Genomic DNA, 6364 nt, shown 5'->3' with positions numbered 1-6364 from the left:
CCACTAAATTTGCTAGGTCAGCATGCTTTCCCACACCTGAAGACGGCGTTATTGCATCAGTTGATATCAGGCAGCCTGGTCGGGTAGACTGTTTTACTGTGAGCTTGTAATAAACTCCTTATCTAGCTGTTTGTACACGGAGTTTCTATCACCAAAGTATTGCAAGTTACATCATGAATAAATCACAGTCACAAAATATCAAGCAATATCCTTATGATAATATCCTGAATATCCTGATAAGAGGTCGCCAAATTTATGCTACGGAACAGAGAAAGATAATGTACACACTAAGTGAGAATACTAAGAGTCACTACTGTCCCGTAAAGTTCCAGGTTCAAAACAAAAGAGTTAGGTAAAATTACAAGTTAAAGTTTAATGCTCAAACTAACAACAAAACATTCAGGACTCATAAGGATAATGTAATGGCAAAAAACAGGTTAAATATATGGTTAACTGCAATAGCCTCTATTAACACGAAATTAGCATGAGTAAATTTATCTAAGTCAGCCCTGATAAAATGAAAATACACTGGGTAATGCTCAGTTAATGCAAGATATATTATTAGATATACAAAATATTATTAATGATGGCTGACAACAAGAACCCTACATAAATTACAAAAACCTTACTAGGCCTAAGAATCAACCTTATGCTACACAGTACAAGAAAAAAATGCAACAACAGTTATACTCAAATTACACACAGCTGCTAGATGGCTGGAGACTTCCTGAGCACTCACAATAATAATAACTGTACAGGGGAGGACAGAGATGTGAACAAAATGAGGAGTAGATCTAAGTGGCAATAATGCAGAGACTGAGCTCATTATATAGGGGCCAGCAGAGCTTGATACAACTTGTAAGAAGGACGCGCAAATGAAGCCATGGGGACAAAGAGTTGACAATCCTACTCTGAACAACAGAAAGGACGACTTACTCTACTATAACGGTAGAAGGGGGGACTGAGGCAGAACACGCTCGTGATCAAACATGCAGCACACTGTGCGTTAAAATTACACAAAGGATGATGAAATCATAGGCTATGTAACAATATATATATATATATATATATATATATATATACACACACACAGTCGGTAGAGAGTTGGCATGCAGTCATAACGGACCCAGGTTCAAATCCTGCTGGGGCAGGGAACAGTTTAAGGATGTGAATTTCATAAAAACAGACTTTACTGATGTACCAGAAGACCCGCCGACATGTTGTAAAAATACCCACACGAATACCAATACACCAGTCCTGTATGAGACAGCCCTAGCATGTATGCAATATGGATGGTGGGTGTTAGCGCCAAAGTGGTGACATGTAGAGGTGTACGGTACGTAGGAGGACTACTGGGCCTTGAATGCAGACTGTGAAGCCTATGCCTGGAGTCGGTCACATAATATATATATACATTATATATATATATATATATATATATATATATATATATATATATATATATATATATATATATATATATATATATATATATATATATATATGTGTGTGTGTGTGTGTGTGTGTGTGTATTATTTATATATATATGTATATGTATATGGATGGGGTTACGGGAGTAGTAAAAACACGAGTAATGGAAATGGGTTTGGCTTTGGTAATGAACTGTGATGGATCTCTCAAATTTGTTTTATGCTTATGACGCAGTACTGCTTGCAAATACCGGACAAGAACTTGGTAGGCTAGTGCAGAGTTTTTCTGATGTCTGTGAGCGTCGTGTCTTGAGAGTGAATGTAGAAAAGAGAGGGAAGGTGACTCCATGCGCAATGTTACAGTGAATGGAGAGAGACTGAAATCCGTGAGAGAGTTCAAATATTTGGGTACAATTATAGAAAAGAGAGAAAAATGTGTAAAAGAAACGGAAAGTAGAGTGACACAAGGAAGAAAAGTAGCTGGTGCAATGAAGGCCTTGATATGAAACAGAGGCTAGAGTGTTGCAGCTGCACGAGGTTTACATGAAGGAGTGTTAGTGCCAACTTCAACATATGGATGTGAGACTATGGTGTGACGTGAAAATGAAAAGTCAAGACTTAGAGCAGTGGAGATGGGACGGCTAAGGAATGTATGTGCAGTACAGAGGGTGGACAGGATACGAAATAATGTGATTCGACAAAGCTGTGGACCAGAATCGAAGGCAGTGTACTGAGGTGGTATGGTCATGTGAAGAGAATGGAGAATAATAGTGATGAAAAAGGTATATCTGAACGAACTTCAAGGAGGGAGGAGGCGAGGTAGGCCAAGGAGAAGATGGAGAGATATGGTGGATGAATGTGTGAGGAAGAGAGGTTTGGAAGTCGGTGAGGCTGGGGAACTGACAAGAGATGGAGCTGGCTGGATGAATGTTGTGAGGAGAAGTGCAAGATCAGGGATTTGCTCCCTTTTTTAACGTGGCAGCGTCCGGACTGACTCTACTGGATACGTTTATGTGAAGCTACAATGCATGGTGAATGTTATTGGTGTATCCGATAGAGCCAGGATTCCGGGGGCTTAAATGATGAGTGAATGGATTGGGCAAATCTAGGCTGTCTGGACATTGCTACCCCTTACCCTGCCTTAGGGTGGGAAAGGAGGTCCGGATGATGATGATAATGATGATATATATATTCAGAAACATTCGTACTGCACATGCATTCATATGTAAATAATGATTCTCTCTCTCTCTCTCTCTCTCTCTCTCTCTCCTTCGTAACTCCCCTAGTCTCATTTGTTTTACTTCATCCCCCGAATTTCCTTCTCACACTTTTCTTCTCTCATCTCCTTCCTTTTTCTCTCACTCCTCATGTATTCATATCCTCTCTTCTCTTCTACCCTTTACAAATTTCTCCCTTCTGTTTTTTCTCCCTCTCCTCCTCTCCTGCCTTTCCTCTTCTCTCTTCTCCTCTCCTGTCCAGACAACCAAGTGCTTTCTCATCCTTTGCTCCACACCTGCTCTTCATTCCCTTCTCTCCTCCCTTCCCAACACATTCTCCTCTCTTTTCCTTCCTTATTCTTTCCCTTCCTCCCACCTTTCACGTCCCCTCCCACTTCCATTTCCCTCCCATTCCCCCCTTTCCTTTCCACTCTCTCTATTCCTCCTCCCTTCCTTTCTTCCTTTCCATCCTTTCTTTTCCCTCTCCCTCTCCTTCTTCGTCACCGTTCTCTTTCTCGCTCTTCCTCTCCATCATCCTTTTCCCGCTCTCCCCCTTCATCCTTCCTTACCTCCATCCTCACCATCTTCCCTTCCTCCTCCCTTTCTCCATCCTCCCTTTCCCCCTTTTTCCTTTCTATCCATCTTTCCCCCCTCTTCCTCTCTATCCTTCCTTCCCACTCTTCCTCTCCACTCTCCCTTTCCCCATTCCCTCTCCCTCTCCTCATTCTCATAAATTCTCGCTTCCTGTGTAATGCAAAAAAGCTCCACGAAGTTGATATTCGTATCTATACTTCTCATCTGAATGTCGAGAGAGAGAGAGAGAGAGAGAGAGAGAGAGAGAGAGAGAGAGAGAGAGAGAGAGAGAGAGAGAGAGAGAGAGAGGAAATGTTTATTGGTAGTGGGCTTATTAGTTTCTCTGTTCTTACCTTTTTTTCCTTTCTCTTATCTCAGTTTCTCTCTCCTCTGTTTCACTCATTTCTGCCTTTCTCTTAAACACACACACACACACACACACACACACACACACACACACACACACACACACACACACACACACACACACACACACACACACACACTCATGCTTATTTTACCTGTATACATACCTAGATATAGCGTATATGGGAGCACACATACATTCTCTCTCTCTCTCTCTCTCTCTCTGGAGTTGTCAGAGTATAACTGAAGTAGAGTTGTTCCCAGCTTTTGAGAGTCAGTTCTACGTTATGTAGATGCTGTGTTTAAATTTCTTTGTTCTGTCTCTCTCTCCCTCTTTGTCTATTTACCGGTCTGTTTATCTGTCTGGGTATGTCTGTCTATTTATTATTTCTGTCTGTCTCTGCCATTATCGTCATCATTACCGCTACCAAAACTACAGTCATCATCATCATCATCATCGCCACCACCACCATAACCACCACCACTACCCATCATTATCACCATCACACAATCATCATCATCATCATCAACATCACCATCCATACCTCCTCTCCTACAATATTTACACCATCAAAAAACTCGATATTGAACTAAATCAGTAACACGCTCCACCAAAATACCCCTCACTCCTTCCGGTCAAAATTTTACAGGGTTTAACAGAGATAGCAAGATTTCTCTCCCCCCTTGAAGAGAGAGAGAGAGAGAGAGAGAGAGAGAGAGAGAGAGAGAAGGCTATTGCCTGGTGACGAACTCTGTATTTTCAGTGTCAGTCTCTTGTCGATACTGGTCATGGATGAGAAGAAACTGTGATAAGAGAGAGAGAGAGAGAGAGAGAGAGAGAGAGAGAGAGAGAGAGAGAGAGAGAGAGAGAGACAGGTAGACAGACAGACACACAGACAGACAGACAGGCAGACAGACAGACACAGACACAGAGATAACCTAATGCTGTAGATATATAAAGTGTTGAGAAGTAGATAACTTGGATGGTTGGTAGGTAGGTGGATATATATATATATATATATATATATATATATATATCAACAACTGAGGTGCCCGTGGGGAATCTTATACTATATATCCAGCCAAGGAGAAGCAAGATGATTTTCCACTTCATATTTATTTATTTCAGGTGACTAGTTTCGGGATGCTTATCCCATCTTCAGACCTAAAAGCATTTAAAACACATATTGCATATTACATAAAGTTTTAAAAACATTTTAAAAGATCCATAAGAAATACAAAAAAGTTACCAAAAAAGCATGTGACAATGACTGATTATTATAAAAAATGTATTTTTTCTTAAATAATAAACTCGAGAAATAAAAGTGAGAGTTACCTCTGTGAGTTCGCAGCTAACACTGAAAATCCTGAACACAGTGTTTCATAAAGAAAAGTGTCATAAAGCTTCTGAATCGTCAACAAACCAGTGTGAAGCAAAAGAACCAAGTAAAGAATCAATGAACCAAGTATCAAAAGGCTGATTCATCGATACAAAACACTATGATCCCAAGGTATACAACTTTGTTGATGATTCATAGTTATTTAATGAAGGCTTAAGTTTGTGAATGTACAAAGACTCCAAAATTCGCAGTTCCATTCTGTCATTACTACTATGTAAAATACTGAAATTATCCATATTACAAGTATGGCCCATATCGAAACAGTGGTTCCTAATCTCTGACAAAGTTGGGTTAGACAGTGGCAAAGATGTTCTATGAGACAAGCCTCTGTGCTCACACACACGAATTTTGAGGTTCCGAATTGAACTCCCAATATATCTAGCTGTACAGCTAGAACAGGCATATAAATATACTATGTTTGAGCACAGTGGCTTTGGGATATTATCTTTAAATCGAAAAAATGAACCTACAGTAAAAGGATTTACAAATACAAATCTAAATGAGATTTGAGGATAGACACACTTGAGTATTTTCAGAAGCTGGTTCCTAATATTATAACTGACATGACCATAAAAGGGAAACCTGATATAATGTATGTCCTTAGCTGCAGTTGCTGCCTTCCTAGAACCACATAATATCTGGTTTAAAAAATCTTTTACCATCCTAGGAAACAACGTAGTAGGGTAATTATTATTGGTGAAGAATTTACTCAGGAAATCATGATGAAATTGATTTCCTGAGTAAATTCTTCACCAATAATAATTACCCTACTACGTTGTTTCCTAGGATGGTAAAAGATTTTTTAAATCAGATATTATGTGGTTCTAGGAAGGCAGCAACTGCAGCTAAGGACATACATTATATCAGGTTTCCCTTTTATGGTCATGTCAGTTATAATATTAGGAACCAGCTTCTGAAAATACTCAAGTGTGTCTATCCTCAAATCTCATTTAGATTTGTATTTGTAAATCCTTTTACTGTAGGTTCATTTTTTCGATTTAAAGATAATATCCCAAAGCCACTGTGCTCAAACATAGTATATTTATATGCCTGTTCTAGCTGTACAGCTAGATATATTGGGAGTTCAATTCGGAACCTCAAAATTCGTGTGTGTGAGCACAGAGGCTTGTCTCATAGAACATCTTTGCCACTGTCTAACCCAACTTTGTCAGAGATTAGGAACCACTGTTTCGATATGGGCCATACTTGTAATATGGATAATTTCAGTATTTTACATAGTAGTAATGACAGAATGGAACTGCGAATTTTGGAGTCTTTGTACATTCACAAACTTAAGCCTTCATTAAATAACTATGAATCATCAACAAAGTTGTATACCTTGGGATCATAGTGTTTTGTATCGATGAATCAGCCTTTT

This window comes from Coenobita brevimanus, chromosome 112 (assembly GCF_032717465.1).
Source record: "Coenobita brevimanus isolate Jiangsu-jjx chromosome 112, ASM3271746v2, whole genome shotgun sequence".
Taxonomy (NCBI): domain Eukaryota; kingdom Metazoa; phylum Arthropoda; class Malacostraca; order Decapoda; family Coenobitidae; genus Coenobita; species Coenobita brevimanus.
Note: the sequence above shows the minus strand (reverse complement) of the source record.